Source organism: Haliotis asinina, chromosome 11 (assembly GCF_037392515.1).
Source record: "Haliotis asinina isolate JCU_RB_2024 chromosome 11, JCU_Hal_asi_v2, whole genome shotgun sequence".
NCBI lineage: Eukaryota > Metazoa > Mollusca > Gastropoda > Lepetellida > Haliotidae > Haliotis > Haliotis asinina.
Window position 1 is genome coordinate 7,552,129 of NC_090290.1, and position 17,892 is coordinate 7,570,020.

The 17,892-nt window shown below is 39.4% G+C and overlaps 1 pseudogene; it reads left to right on the forward strand.

The window, feature by feature from the left end:
* The first annotated feature begins 1,526 nt into the window (after nucleotides 1–1,526).
* Nucleotides 1,527–17,671, forward strand: LOC137256473 (zinc metalloproteinase dpy-31-like; annotated as a pseudogene).
* The last annotated feature ends 221 nt before the right edge of the window (nucleotides 17,672–17,892 follow it).

The window sequence follows — 17,892 nt, forward strand, 5'->3', positions numbered from 1 at the left end:
TTTCTTTTCACGTGTTAGAAGTGAACACATACAGGTACGCGCCCGGGATGTATATGCAGTCCACAGTTGTTCATTATTTTCATCAACAATCTTGTACATCCCATAGAAAACGTTGGAGGTAAGGGGGGTCTTTGTATCAAATGATTTTAAGTATGTGCTTATGATTATGTTTGCTGATGATGTCACAATTGGTGCTGATGCCTGGATGCTCTTTTAGAATATCAGTGTGTCGATTCTATTTGTATGTTGGAAATCGGCTTAAAATAAAACGTGGGTCTCCTTCTTCATTTGTCGCCACATAGCTGAAATATTGCTGACTGCAGTGTGAAACTGGACGCACGTGGTCACTACACTTCCTTCCCTTTCAAATGTAGTTACATAATAACAGGTCCTAAAGTTTTTATCTACTACATGTATGCAGCACGGATACTAACATGTAAACTGTTCACGACAATTGCCCATGTGTGCTTTGGGAATTACCTACAGTCCGTGAAGATCCTGGTTTGAATCGGTCTTCAGCAACACATGTTTGTCGTGAGAGTGAGTAAGTGAGTTAATATTTAACGTCACATCGGCAATATCTCAGGCATGTAGTGACGAGAACATTTAATACTGAAATGAAATATATGGATGCTATAAAAACCTGTCAACGAGGGACAGTAAAACAACTAGAATATCACAAATGGGATTAAACCTAGTGTTAAGTTAAAGTTAAAACGAATATCACTACAACATAAAATCAGGCTATAGATTGCCAACAACTGGTTTGTCGTAAGAGACGACAACCGGGGTTAGGTGGCCAGGCTCGCTGACATGGTAGACACGCCATCGGTTCACAATTGCGTAGACCGATGCTCGTGCTTTTGGTCACTGGATTGTCTAGACTCGATTATGTGCAGACCTCTGCCAGATAGCAGAATGCAGGTTAAAACTAAACACACTCACTCTTAAAATACTGTGGTCACGTAATTGTGTTCTACTTAATTCACGATGCTCGACACGTTTTTTCCCATGTTGTAACATAGTAGAACATCAAAACCAAAATGGACTAAATGAACGCTGTACTTCTGATTCCGATCATGCCTCGGTTCTATATAACATTACTGTATTGAATAATACCCAATACAATTAAATAGAATTGCGCGAGGAAAATTCGCATGCCTCAAATCTGCATTCTAGACAGTAGTACATCTCAAATCTCCATTTAAATAGGACATCCATATATGGTATTGTATACATTACAGGGAGTTGCGTCCGCCCAGTCCGCCTCGTTTTCATCATGCTGAATAGTGAACGTCAAACACATCCTACCCTGTTGTGTGTGTGTGTGTGTGTCTATATATATATATATATATATATATATATATATATATATATATATATATATATATATATATATATATATATATATATATATATATATATATATATATATATCACTATTCGGATATATATATATATATCCGAATAGTGATATATACGTAGGTCATGTGCAGATATCGCACCAGGCAGCCAGATCCTTAGCAATGGGACCAGCGTTTCTCAGACTGCTTTTCCTTCTCCTTAGCTGTCTCCTAGCTAAAGGAGAAGCCATAACCATAAATAGTTCTTCTGACGATGAGTCAACAAGCAACATTTCAGCATCAAGAACCGACGATGGAACGTCCGTTATTTCATCTACTAGCAGTTGTAAAGTCAGGAAACTTCTGGGTAAAACTTTCGACTTTTCGAGTCTAGTGAAAGCCACCGACGCAGTTGAACTCACACTTGCCAACCAGACACTTAACCTGTCTGCATTCACAGTTGATGAATCGAATGCGGTGAGTTCTGTTCCTTAGTATAACATTATCATCACTACGTTCATCTATAATATCATTTCATGTTGTTTAAAACAGTGCGAATGTAGTCTATGAAGAGCGATTTGTTTTATTCAGAATCGGATACATGCACTTCATCAGGACCTAAACCTGGACGTGATCATACGGATCCTTCCAATTATAGGCCAATTTCACTTACTAGCTGTGTTTGCAAGACCATGGAACGCATGATAAATAATCGACTTGTCTGGTACTTGGAAACAAATAACCTAATAACAGATATTCAGTGTGGTTTCCGCAAAAACAGAAGTACAGTCGATCACTTAGTGCGTTTAGAATCTTTTGTTAAGAATGCCATAATTAATAAACAGCATGCAGTGTCGATCTTTTTTGATCTAGAAAAAGCATATGACACCACTTGGAAACATGGGATTTTAAAAGATTTACATGACTTCGGATTGCGAGGCCGATTGCCTCAATTTATAGCCAACTTTTTAAATGATAGACAATTTCAAGTCCGTGTGGGTTCTACCCTGTCTGATCATTACAGTCAGGATCAGGGTGTACCACAAGGCAGTATTTTGTCTGTTACACTTTTTAGCATCAAGATAAACAGTTTATCAAAGGTTTTAAACGATTCAATTGATGGATCACTTTTTGTGGATGATTTTAACATTTCATGTCGAGGTAAAAACATGCATACTATTGAACGGCAAATGCAGTTGTGTCTGAACAAGATAAATAAATGGTGTTTGGAAAACGGCTTTAAATTTTCTAAGACAAAAACTAACTGTATACATTTCTGCCGTAAATACAAACCACATAAAGACCCAGAACTGTATCTAAACGGCACACCTATTAAAGTTGTTAAAGAGGCCAAGTTTCTGGGTCTTATATTTGACTCCCACTTGACGTTCTTGCCACATATTAAATCCCTTAAAGTTAAATGTTTGAAGGCACTCGACTTGTTAAAAGTTGTTTCCAATTCAAAATGGGGAGGCGATCAAACCACCCTACTTCACTTATACAGATCACTCATTCGCTCCAAACTTGACTATGGTTCCATTGTATATGGTGGAGCCTGTAAAAGCAGTCTCAAAATGTTAGATTCTATCCATCATCAAGGTCTAAGATTATGTCTTGGATCTTTTCGAACTTCTCCCGTTGACAGTCTCTATGTCGAGGCAGATGAGCCATCTCTCACTCAGCGACGTATAAAATTATCTTTACAATACGCTACAAAACTATACTCTAACAAATCTAACCCGGCATATAACTGTGTTTTCAATCCTCTCTACGAGGATTTATACAACAAAAAGTGTTCTCTTGTTCCACCTCTCGGACACAGAATTAAACCCTTTCTTTCTTCGGCCGGCATTGAGCTGGAAAACATAGCTCCTTCCCGTCTTCTTTCTTCTCCTCCTTGGCAATTGGTTAGGCCACAAGTTGACCTAACATTAAGTACATTTAAAAAATCAGAAACTAATGAACTACAATACAAACAAGAATATAATCAGTTGAAACATAAATATTGCGGTTATAAATGCTTATTTACAGATGGGTCTAAGGACGGTGGCGCAGTGGCTTGTGCTACTGTCATTGGATCCAGAACAATATCTTCTAGATTACCAGACAATAGTTCTATTTTTACAGCTGAAGCTAACGCCATATTAACAGCCCTTAAATATATTCAAAGACATCCTAAACATAAACAATATATAATCTATTCAGACTCTCTTTCTTGCCTTCAGGCGATTAAAAATCTTTCTTGTAAACATCCACTTTTAATTGAAATTATTGAATTGTATAATACTCTTGCTACTGGCCAATACGACATCGTCTTCTGTTGGTTACCCAGCCATGTTGGAATCTCTGGTAACACATTGGCTGACCTTGATGCTAAAGCAGCGCTCAACAAATCTGTATCACCACTTCTTATTCCTTACAGTGATTATAAAGCCACCATTAGATCTTACATTCGTGATCTCATGCAAAAGAAGTGGGACACCCAAGTAGGTATCGATAAATTACATGCAATAAAACCATTTGTTGGTTACACCTACTTGGGATGTCGGTCCAGATTTGAAGAGGTCATTATACGACGATGTCGTATTGGCCACACTAGGTATACGCATGAATATCTTTTGAAAGGTGAGGATCCTCCGTTCTGCGTCCCTTGTGATGAAATAATCACGGTCAAGCATGTCTTGTTTGACTGTGTTGAATATTCCATCACAAGGGACAATTATTTTAAATCAAGAACTATGAAGGACCTTTTTAGTAATGTAAGTTCTCATTTAATTATTGCATTTTTAAAAGAATTGAATTTATTGACTGACATGTAAATAAATAAGTATTTTATGATTGGAAGTTGAATTAGCAACTGAGATTGTTAGTGGCTGTATCCTCGAAGGGGGTTGAAGTACCGTAAAATTATTGTCCTCCTGAGAGGGTACGTAAGTCCCAAAACGATTTAAGTCAGATTCAATCTTTCACTTTTTTTAATCGTAGAATATGTGTCATTTTAATTTGTGGCTAATCTAGCATACAGTCGCCAACAGCTGAGGGGATGGTGTAAATCCAGCCAGGGACCATGCAGGTAGCAGAGGTACTGTAAGTCCCCATGGTCCCTGGTATGGTGATCTACCCTCTGTTGTTGGCGATCTATGGCCTGTTTTTATATTGTATTGTCCAAATAATGCTACTGTTATATTTTTATAAGTTTCCACACTAGTTTTAATATTAACTGTGATAGTCTAGTGGTTTTACTGTCCTTCGTTGACAGGGTGTTCATAATATGCATATATATTCTTTTTAGTCATGTATGTTCTCGTCACGATATGGCTGCAATATTGCCGATGTGACGTTAAATATTAACTCACTCACTCACTTCATCAGGAAATGCTGATGGTTGCTTTCATACTATGGTACAGTTATGGTTTATGGTCGCATGAGACAACGCGAGGGGGCAAATCTCAAGTGTACCGAAGATCTCAGGCTGTTAAGACAATTACAAGAATTTTTCAACGCACATTAGGTCGTGGATTAGAACGTCTCCATTCCGATTGGAACTGATTACGTTTCGTGAAATATTTGAGAACTGCTTCTGTCACCCTTTAACTTTATCAACAGTTGTGTTGTACAACCGTGCAAATGTTGTCTATGAAGACCAGTCAGTTTTTAGTTTCCGCACTGGCGATGATGTTGCTGCAGCTCCTCGAGCTGGGAACGCACGAATGTACTTACCAGTCCGGTTTAAATACAAAGAGATATAGTGTTATGTGATGCATAGTGTGTGAGTAGAACTGGTCATCAATACCCAATGATTACTGTATGTTATTCGTTGCCTGGATGTGCTCATGGTCATGGTTAACACATATCATCGTATCCAAATCTCAGAGCTGATACTATTGATTACTCGATTGTCTGGTGCAGACTCCTTTTACAGGGCGTCGCCATATAGCTTAAATATTGCAGCGTTCACCTTTAAACTAGACACTCCCGCTATGCGAGTTGATATGTGAAATTTAAAGTCTAGTAACAGAGGCTCTCACTTCGCTTAATGTATTCCTCTTAATTTCTTATTTATCTTGATAAACTGTTAGTATCAATTTCGCCAGATTAGCAGGCTTGGCTTGTTTACTAATTCACAAACATGAAAAATACCAGCCATCATTAACTTCCAAAAACGTATAGTGTGCCCTATATGGAGAGATACTAGAAGACCTAACGAAAACCAAATTAACTCTCAAGGAAACACAGGATAATGTGCAAATTCCACACTTCATTGTAATTTTGAGTGTTTAAATGAAACGAAACTGCAAAGAGTAGACGGATTCCATCGTTTTCCTGTGAGTCGAATGAATCCCTAGACAATAAGTGTTTTACCCTTTTGCAGCATAACAGAGGTCCTTAGGTTCTGATCTACCAAGGACTTCTGCTTATTCACCAGTACGCCTTTCTGACTGTAGAATTGACCAGAAAGGCAACCAGTTTCAGTTTTCTGAGATAAAAAAAATGTTTATCACATTTAGTAAGTGCTCTCATTAAGTTACCAAGCTCTCCTTCACAGGCAATCTAAATTACATGCAGTTTAGGAGGTATAACAAGGGTGAGAACCAGACTTGGTAAATTGCTTACCTCGGGTGTGTGTGGAGCTCCTTACAAAGAGCTGGACTTTTTATCTTTTCACTTTTGATCGTGATACAACCCAGGCATCATCCATTCAGGTTACCTCACTGCTCTGCAGTGACATGTTCTGTCGATGTCTTTGATTTCATCTAGTAAGTTTGGTTTGATTGTGTCGTCGAGCGCTTGTAAGACAGAAGAAATTATATTCCCTAGCACATCCACGCTAAGTGTGGTCAATCAGTAACTAACCGGCAAAGCCAATTAAGCGTATATATCCTCTTGTTGTGTATGGGCGCCATCAGAATAACTTGACGGCAATCCTCTTCATCTCAGGTTTCATTGCGTGAATTACATGCTTCACATTTGTTTTCAAAACCGGACCTTTAGGAGGCCCGACTTCTGAATTTCGACCGTGACCGTGGAATTGAGTCACTAGCTTCATTCCGCGACATGTTGCGTTTGGAATCACATTATGTGATTTTATACTTACTTTTCAGTGTCATAAGTACTTTTGAATATTCATCTACCGTTTGTGATTCTAGTGATAAGTGTCTGAAAGTCAGAAAAAACGTTACAGACAGACCATCTGTAAAACCCGCAGACTTATTGTGTTATGATTAAGCATTGGGTCATTGTGTCTCCTTTAATACAAAGCCTATATTTCAGATGTCACTTCAAGGCATGTTGGAGGAACACAGTCTCTCGGATATTATTTACATCGCCATCAAGATTGTACGCATCGAAAAGAAAATTGCTGACAAATTCAATTACACATTGGTACGCAAAACCTTCCTAAAAATCCCAAGGTTTTCAGTTTACACATTTACCATGACCCCGCATCACATTGCTATGTAAATAATTATACATAAATGAAAATGTGCCTTGTGCAGTACATTTATATGACATCATATGGGTATGCAGTAATTGAGTTGTGTGACAAGTGTTTAAGTGCCCTCTAGTCCATTTATATGACGCACCATGGTGCCAGATCCAAAAAGATCAAACTTGGGCACGATAACAGGTTCTTGTCATGTCTGCCCACGACGATCTGTGTCAAAATTCGGCCTTCAGCAACTAATGCTTACCGTAACATTCGTAAAACCACAGACATATAAAAATGACTTTTGACCTGCGCCATGGCTACAACATGCATAATTTGAAATGTTCAGAACATTCTACTTTCCAGAAAAAAATTGTAATCAATCAAATATTTAAAGTTCAATTGCATTTCCAGGAGGTATTAGCCCTAGAAGACATCTTTGACCCTGACGATGACCTGGTACTTACAAGAAAGGATGTGGATGAAATGGAAAGAGAAATAGATCAAGAAAGCAAGAGTACAAGACGAAAGCGGAAGGCTGGTGTTGGAGCCCGCTGGCCCACAACCATCCCGTACAACATCGACTCCGTATTCTTTAGACGTAAATTGATGCATTTCATGGTTTTTAACCCAAGTAACGCATTTTTACATCAAACCATGGGTATACTCCGTTATTTATATTGATAACCGTGTTTGAATTGTTTATGCAGGCAGGTTTCCGTTAGTCATAACTAGTTAAAATGGTCCTAAAAAGTATTTAACCATTCATGAGGGTACTGAAGACTTTGTATTCGTGTTGCTTTTTGTGAACTATATTTGTTGAAAAACAATGGTGCAAAAAATGATGAACTGTTTTTTCGATTCATTCATTCATTTTTAAATTAAAAACAGTCCAGAAACACAGTAAACAATCATCCACACTGTACTCACGTTACCTGTAATCACGATAGTGTGTGATTAGGACTAATCATATAAGAAAATCACTGGACAATCATGCTCATTCCAATCGGGCCGTTGAACAAAATATGTTCTTCGTGCCAAGTCCTTTTGGCGCTTGGATGACTGCGCCAGTATTACTTGTGAATGGTCAACGCCAAAGGTACGTAACTATTGTGTACAAACTGAGAAACAATGATGATCTCTTTAGATTATTTAACGCGGATTACACAGGCGTCCTTTGGTACCAACCAAACACTCAATTTATAAAGGAAGAGCATCCCATTCCCATAGTGTTTAAAACAGTAAAGGTCCGCTTCAAAACACATTTGGTAACACTGGATGTGCAGGTTTTATCTGATGGGGGTCGCGTAGATGACATCCTTAAAAGTATATCTACAACTTTAAACCAATGAAGCATCATGGTGAGTATAATAGATGGCTAAAATGTAGTGGCAATGAGACATATTTCCAAATATGACACTGTAAATAAGGAATACTATCTAATGACAATATATAAATCATAAGATAATGATATTATCATATGGTAACGTGGATTCCACCTTTCTGAGCACGTCATATAAGACGTTTTAATGTGTAAAATATTTAAACCACATGAGGATATGTTCTGGGTGTGGACGAAAGGGGCACTAGTTTATGTCGCAAATGTACTCTGTTTTGTTCACACTGAGGTGAAGATATACTTTGATGTATTCACACAAATTGGTACAGTGTCATTGGAGATAAAATATTTGTTCCTGAATGTGTAGACATGTAAAATTAAAAATGGTGCTCATTTAATGAAAATGGGTATTCATCTTCAGCAACCCATGTTTGTTGTAAGAGGCGAATAAAGGGATCGGGTGAGTAGGCTTGCTGACTTGGTGTTACATGTGTCATCATATCCAACTGAGGAGATAGATGCGCACGATGTTGATTACTGGACTGTTGTGTCGAAAATCGATTACTTACTGACTGCTGTCATATATTTAGAATATTTCTGAGCGCAGCGTTGAACAACAACCATAGATGTGCTTCTAACATCATTACAATGTTTCCAGATGCAGCAGGAATGAAGGCCATCAAAGAGGGTATTCACCACTGGGAGGAAGAGACATGCTTAAAGTTTGAAGCTCGAAAACATACTGGAAGTCCCATTCTGTTGTTCCAGCAGAAAGAAGGGTATGTGAACACCAATTTGTTGATTCCAAACACCACAAGGGCTCTGATCCTAATAAATAATAGCAATAAGAAACATCAGCAATTGAAAATGTGTGTGTACGAACGGATATTTGCCAGTTGCCGGAACCTTGTGCAAGTAATTGTCGTGTCTGTCTTGCGTGACAGGATAGACTATAATGGGTTTACGTGAATATATTTTTCTCTATCACTCAACATGTAACCGGTACTCTGCTCGGTTTTAGGATTTATCCTAAGACTTATAGAGCAATAAAGATTTTGCATCCAGCCTTGTGTAAACTGCTGGCCACTCTAACCAAAGCAAGGCAATATAAGACAACTGTAGCTTTGTGTTTGTCTCAGGAACTATGCGAGTAAAAGTAAAAGAACTCAGTTTTGAGGCCGTTGATCTCTTCTGTCACTTTGGCATTGTATGTCTTGCATTGTGTGTGGCCAAAACGTCTCTCTTTTCTGTTTCAGATGTTACTCCTTTGTTGGCAAATAATCATCTGGTCAAACAATATCAATCGGACGTGGGTGCGAAACTGTAAGTTTTGGCAAAAACTTATATACATTGTCGACTGTCAGTCAGTAACAGCTCACCATAATCAATAACATGAGGATTAGACATGTATCGACCGCACTTGATGTCAACATGTATCTGTTGTTTTCTTCTTCACACAGAAAGGTATTGTAGCCCACGAGATAGGCCACGCTTTGGGGTTTTTGCACGAGCATTCAAGGCCAGACCGAGACAACTATGTCACTATTCACTATGGAAACATCCAGTGGGGACTAACTCACAACTTTTACAGTAGAGGCTGGAAAGAAGCTGAATCGATTGGGATTCCATACGACTATTCTTCTCTTATGCATTATCGTGAGATGGTACCAATATTTACACGATTAAATTTTACATCCAATACAGCTTCTGTTCATATATGTCTTCTATAGTCTTTGTGTGATCTTCGTGCTTGATATCAATCACAGTGGGTGTCTGCAGTAAATGTTTACATGATCAGTTATTTGTATTGAAGACCACTTTAAATGTTTGTCATCATCAACAGAATAATACGTATGCTGATGTTTGCTGCTTGCTGAAACGTTCATGTATTGCAATTATGATTCACACACTGTCATCGATGGTGTCGTTAACATTCTGAACTGTCTCGCATACACATCCTCATGCCCCTGTTGAGTAAAACGTCCTTTAGGCAATCTGGTGGAAATGTTCTGTTAAATCACAAGGATAAACAATAAGATATCTGTGGATATAACCCCGGTAATCAATTTAACCTCTACCAGAAAATGCTAAATGCAAAACCATGTATCTGAGATGCTGACTGGGATCTAATTATACTCCTTTCCTTTGATAATGTTTATATATTTCTTTGAAAGGCATATTGGAGAAATTACTTTTTGTCGAAGGCTTATGACACTACCGTTATCGACTCGGTCATTGAGTTGGCTTCATCCTAATTTGATCATCTGTTTGACTAGGCATTCAGCAGAAATTGGGAGAAAACAATCACAGCTAAAGAGGTCGATATGGATTCGACTTTGGGTTCCAGAGGAAATCTTTCTTTTTACGATGTCAAACTTGCGAATCTTATGTATTGCAACTGTAAGTAATATCATCTTCTCACTCGTTTGTCCTTGTACACCCGGACGTGCTCGTTACAATACAGTGCAATAACATTGGCTGCTTGCATGGTATCATGATATAGGTGATTGTTGTGGTTCAAAACATGAAATCATGTCTGTGAAATCTCTTTAAGGTGGTAAACTGAAAGTATACCATGAACGCGTCGTGGTAATTTTTCATGAATGAAACGTGATACATGTTTTCTATGAAGCAAGCCTTTGTTTCAACAGCGACATGCGAGGGAGGTTTGTCCTTGGAGGCGTGCAGGTATGAAGGCTACAGAGACCCAAAGAACTGCAACAGATGCAAGTGCCCAGATGGACTTAGTGGGGACTTCTGCACGGATGTGAAACCAGGAAAGGGAGGTAACTCTTTAACTTGCACGTACACACTATCATTGTAGATATCAGTAAGTGAATTAATGTTCAGTAAAAATGTTTCGTAAGGAAAACATAAACAAATTCTTACACCTACCTTGACCTTCATAGTTGTCAATGGAAACACTGCTCTATGGGCCTGTAGTGCTTGTAAGAGCAATGGGCTAATCCAATGTTTTTGAAGAGTAACGGGGAAGTCCAGTCATTGTAAGAGCAATGGCATCCAGTGCCTGTAAGAGCAATGGGGGAATCCAGTGCTTCTTCTATTAGCAATGGTGTCATTCAGTGCTTGTAAGAAAAATTGAGCCCTTCATTACTTGTTAAAGCAATTTCGACCTTGACTCATTGTTGTACGATCAACGGGGAATGACTGTAGTCTTTGACTTGATCATATTGCCACCGTTTGCGGATGCAGACATTAGTTAGGTGACAGTTTGTTTTAGTATAGTTCCAAGAACATCTCGGCTGCGTTACACAACATTCTGACCATTAAACCAGCTATGTTTATTTTTTATGTCTGTGTTCGCCACACACTAGTGTAGTAGTAAGTACTAGTAATCGAATCCGGACAAGACAATCCGGTGATACCATGACGTGTGCCAAACAAGCCAGTGAGCCTGACCACCCGATCCTGTTAAACACCTCATACGAAAAGCATGGGTTGTTGAAGATCAATTCTAATACCGATCTTCACGCGTACTGTCACCTTACGCAACGCCATATAGGCCCGCGTTTCATTTGCTTCAGCTGTGTGTGGGGATACGGACCTTGAGGCATCTTCAGAATGGCAGACACTCAAGTCTCCAAACTATGGAGGATCAGGGTATCCAGCTAATTCAGAATGCAGCTGGCGAATAAAGGTAGGAGCTATTTTAGATTTGCCACTTTGGACTGATTACTGTTTTGCCAACTGGATAATTTACATTTAAAATTATACTTCTTTAACAGTGAAATTAACATTTAATAAAGTTGATTTTCTTTTTGAATCACCTAATCTTATTTTTGATAGGCCAGACCCTCAGGTTTTTTTATGTTTTGTCTTAACTTACGCTACACGATGGTTTCCCTTCTCTACTGAAACCAACTTCCCTACTGACACCTATGGAACAGAGACACCATTGAGATAGATGTGAGTCCCTGCCTCTATATTCTGTGCCTTAGTCTGCGCATTCTCATATTTTCTCAGGTACAGGTAAGTATTTGATTGATTCCTTTATTGACTTTTTTTCAGTTTAACGCCACACTGTTTTTAATGCCACCGCTATCTGTAAAAAATGTCTGGACCGAGCGATCCAGTGATCAACATCATGAACATCGATCCATGCAGTTGGACGTGTAGAGGAACTTGCATTAGGTGTTCTTGGATTTTGTACCTTTTCAGATATCATTCTTCAATAATCATTTCAATGAGCAATATGAGACTTGTGTATGGTATATGTTATGTGTGTTGTTTACCCTTCCATAAAGATAACATTGGGACGATCCACCAAAGTCGTATAACATTCGTGTCAAGATTGTCATTTTGCCTTTATCTTGTGGGTACGAGGTGTGGTTCTCATGACTTTTTCATGACAGTTCTGATAGGTAATAGTGGACGTGAAGATGTGATGCTTCACATATTTCTATTTTAAAAGTAATGTTGCTATTTTCATAAAATGATGACAATATAGATATAACTTGACGAGGGCAAGGAATTAGCTCTGTGCTTTGTCAGGGCTCTGTATCCACAGAATGCCATCACCAGCGTCAGTTTCAGTCCGTACCAGTCTCTGACTGAGTCACCTCTAAAGTGACACCCAGTCACATTGGTGATACTACAATCTTATCGACGGGCTGAACAGCGACACGCATCCAACATGACATCTGACCCTTGTCATTCATGATAGACCTTCATGAGAACATCTCCACCCAGAAGGGTTGTTTTTGGCTGTTGTCTGCTTTTGCTAGCCAAGAAAGTGTAGGTCGACTAAGGACCACGCAGCTTTGATTTAATACCAGGGACCATGCTCTGGCAGAATAACTATATCACCGTTTCCGAAACATACTAATACAGAGGCGACCACCGACAAGGTAGCGACATACCTTGTTTTCATTCTTATAAAACATGTGATGCAGGAAACTGTTTTGTGTGCAACTAGTAAAGTACAGATATCCTTTCCCATCTCATCTCACGAACCGGGTGTAAAATGGAAGCTTTTGACCAACACTGACCAATATTGTTACCGTATTCTGACCACCAGGACGATCCAATGGACTCGACCAATGTTATATCCCCATGACCTGATGATAATGGAGACGCTGTCAGAAAATATACTGTGGAGATCTCACCCAGCCATTATGCAGCGCTTTCAATAAATGCTCAGCGTGACTAACGCTCATTATAGTTAGACCACTTTCCATTTCAGTCGGAAGACGTGTTTGCCACTAACACATGACAATGCCCAACACTGTTAAAGAGGACTGAAATATAACATATTTACCAGTTTGTACCTTTTGGTCACATAGAAGATTACATTTGGTGTGGTGCTGGTTTTAGTCATGGCCACTTCTCAGAAATATGTCAGGAATACAGTAGAATTGAATGCATAGATGCAGATACACAAATCCACTGTCAGCATCAGTGTTTATTAGAACGTGGGAAGGGCTAAATTTTCCATTTTTTCTAATCATTCCACCTCCTGTTTCCCTATCCTAATACCTGTTATATTAATTCCTGACATCAGATTTGTAAGCAATGGCAACAGTGACCTTGAAAATATGTTGAAGGCCATACAGACCAATCGTCTTATGCCGGTAGCAGATCATTCGTCTACGCAGATCATTCGCCTAGCAGCCTTGAGATGATCTGCCCCTCTCTCTCTGAAACACCAATGGCTTCTCTAGCTTCCGATCAAACCTGAGAACCCATCTCTCTCTCATGTCTTTCCAACTTTGCTGAGTCTTTGTACAGTGTAGCGTTTTCACCATACGTCAGTGTGGATATATGCGTATGTCCTATCATTATTATTTCTGGAGTTCCCTGTTGTGATGCTAAAAGAGACGTAAAAACGCACCCGCTCACCCCTCGTGACTGACGTTTATTATGCTTCGCCCGGTTCGTTTCGGGATATTAACCACATAGTACATCTTCACTTCCTCGAGGACCTCTGCCTCCTCTTACCACTGTTCATGGTGCGCATATCGCCATGCATTGAAGACAAGGACTGAGCATGAACGAAGGTAAATAACTCAAGGGAAATAAACCTGTTTCAAATGCCTCTCTGTTCCCATAATGTCTGTTTGGTTTCATTTGGGAAGCAGAATCTCGGTGAAATTTGAAAACACTGGATATTGGGTAAACAGTTCCTCTTGACATTAATTTAGAATAGTAAATCCAAGTGACAAATTAATGTGCTCAAGAAAAGAATTAGAAATTAAATTTGCTAATGCAGCGTTTGTTGATGGGTCACGAGGTTGATATCAGCACTGATATAAATGATAATGTAAGATGTATTAAATTCTATTTCATCTGCCCTTAAATATTTATCACCATGGTGTGTTCTAAACATATCCATTATTTCTCACTTGTTTTAATATTAACGATAGCATTTTATTTCAGTCAGTCGGAAGTTTCAAAAGAATCATGGTAAGATTCAAGGGACATGTCTCATTCCCCTGTCACGCACCCTGCCTGGAGTATGTGGAAGTCAGGAACGCTGAACTGTCAAAAGCTGGACCGAGGTTTGTTACTTTATCACGTATAACCACAAATAAACACACTCAATCCTCGTGAATGCTATAAAAATATTCCCTTCGTTTTCCTTCTACACCTGGTGAGTGATCCAGGTAGGAATTGATCTTTTGTAACTCATGGTTGTCGTAATGAGCGTTAATCGGGTAGTTCAGCTTGCTGAACTGCCCAGTTGTGTAAATCGATGTGCTTGATGTTGACTGCTTACCTGTCTGGTCCAGACTCGACTATTTACAGTCATTATAGAGCTGAACTACTGCGGAGTGCGACGTAAAAATAACCTAACTCACCCACTCTCTCTGCAGATACTGCTGTAAGTCAGTACCCAAAGGCAATATTGTTTCTCATGGAAATGAGATGTTGATACTGATGCGGGCTTATGAAGGATACACATACGATGGTTTCTCTCTGGAATACAAGACTGGTAACAACTACAATAATTTTGGTGTCCGTTTTCATTTTCTGCTCATGTTATGTTGACACTCAGTAATATTACGGAAACATTCTTGAAATGCTGTCTCCATTTGTCGTGAATGTCGAAATAATGAAGATGTATATTATGCTGAACCAGGTTTTGTGTGTGCGTGCATGTTCGTTTGTGAGTGTTGATTAAAGAAAATAGGAATCATGAGATATATACATCCTATTCAAAAACATGTTTGTCTGTATAAGGCAACCCACCGACAGTATGTGCGTTACACTCGTACATGAGTTGTCATTTTCTGATTTTGGTCCACATATCTCCATTGTCCATTACGCAAAGCGTGAGTAATGTGTCAGACACTCATTTTCAGAAAAATGTCAAATTCAATGACATCGATATCGCTGTTCTGTAGATAGAATGCAATTAATACTTTAATTTTAACCGTCCTTTCTGTTCAATATGATGTATCACAGCATATGTAAAGACCAACATAAGTTCTAAATATGCATTATCAAACATTTCACATAATGTGAAAAGACCCGTATCATGGTATTGGTTGGACTTTTTGTGAACGACAAGCATAGAATCAGCTAAACAGGGGAAAGTGACGTTTCAAGATGCTCAAGACAATTGTAACTGGGCACTACAAAGTAAACATTCTGCACAGATTAGATTTTATTTCACTATTGAGGAAACTTCAGAACACCTAAAATGTCCAAAGCTAAGGTACTCCCAACACTAAAACCAAACGCAGTTCTGATGAAAAAAGGTGGGCCCTTCCCAAGCATTGTTTCTTGATATTGTGCCGGATGCCTCCGTGGCCACGAGTTCAGTAAAAGTGGGCGTTGTCACCACGGTGCCCCGACTGCTGTTGATCCTGCTGTTGCACCAGCTGCAGAATCTGATGTTTCGACATCTCCACTGCCATCTCGACATCTCCACTGTCCTCGTGACATCTCCACTGCAGTCTCGACATCGCCACTGCAGTCTCGACATCGCCACTACAGTCTTGACATCTCCACTACCATCCATTACCCTGTCGACATCCGCACTGCTGTCTCGACATCTCCACTACCTTCCATCTTAATTATTACTTTTGATGGAAAATGATGTGTTGATAAGTTCTTATGTAGACAGTTATGACCGTATTGCCAGTGTAAACTTCCTGGAGAAATCCAAGAGTAAGGACAGCTCTGACTCATGGAAGTGGCCAGCCCGCCCTAAAGTAATCTGCATCTACTTTCATGATGCAGTTTGCTTCATGCACCGATAGCCACTGGGGAATTAAAGCCTCCATTCACCGTGGGTACAGCTGCTGATTACAAACCTTACTAGGATGAATTATATTTCAATTTTGGACAATTTGTTTTCGAGTCTTTGGTGCAGCCTTTTCTCTATGTGCCTCACATTCTATACACTGCTCTCCATTTTTCTCAAAAATTTTCTTCTTTTAACGTCTCACGTAGTGGTACTTCCCATTGCTTTTCATTCAGTTAAAGACCCTCTGCTTCAGAACCATGTGGCGGCTGTTCATCCAGTACAAGCAGATCCGGCCCTGCATGTGTGGACACACAGACGTACGCGTGTAGAGGCACATACTATGTTACGTGTGGAAAAGGTAGATGCCCACGGTAAGTTCCTCTGAGTTTCCGTCTATTAGTGCATGCACCCATAGGTGTGTCACGTTCCCTTGACGTTTCTGTTAATTAGACTGATTTTGTGTCTATACAAGTCTTTGTCCCTCTTAGTGATTCTGTTGTAACTTTGCCTCTCTGACGTACCCACCGGTTAAAATGCTTGTGGAGCAGGCGATTTGATGAAAATGAAAACAAAAACAAAACAAAGCAAAAAAAAGCAAACAAACAGGGGATACAGTGTTGTTGAAGTGCAAAGACACACACAATTTCTTAGGAGTTCGTATTGCTTGTGTTTTAGGTACAGACTGAATACATGTTACAGGCAAGTGAAAACATGTTGTAGTGGATTCACGCTCAAAGGGGACACATGCACCCGTAAGTATATCAGTATGTTGAAGATGCACAATGAGATCCGTTGGTCGAACTAACACGGCGTAAGACCTTAATGTTTGCCTTTTCACTAACATATTGTAATGGTCCAAAACGTATGCAGGTGATTGTGTAGCCTATAGGTTAAAGCGTTTGATCCCCTACATGGGTATATTGTGTGAAGCCTATTTAAGGTGACCATTGGCGTGAGTTTGCTGGAATATTGCTAAACGCAGCGTGAGGATTCACCCATTCCCTCACAAACTGGAAAGGTCATAACCCTGAATGATGAATTCTTTCAGGACTGTAGCAGTTCCACTGTGGTCAGATTCATTAATCTCTTGGTGTTGAACCATGACCTGGCAAAGTGAGTTTGATGCATTAATGGCCAGTTAAACGCTGCCAGGAATCATGACACTTCAACTAAGATCTTTGCCATTATGAAACTTAACAAACTCTCACAAACCCCATACGTTTCAGTGCCATCCATGAATGAAAATAACTGAATTGTGGACCAATGTTGACCCACACACCTTTCGAAGTGATCATGCTTCCATGTTTGGAAACAAAATATGGATATTTTATGTTTGACATGTTTCAGGTTGATCTTCATGTGATAGTGTTACCGGCTCAACATGTGTACTGGTACAACTAATTGTACGGGAATGTCAGCATTTGGCAGAATGAGAAAATATTAAAGATGAATTAGCGGCGATAACTGTCTTCCAACATCAAATCTTGTATGGCAGGAACTATTCCTGTATCATCTGGAATTACGTTAGGTTTAGTTCTATATCGTATTAATAATCCTAAAGATAGATCGTGTC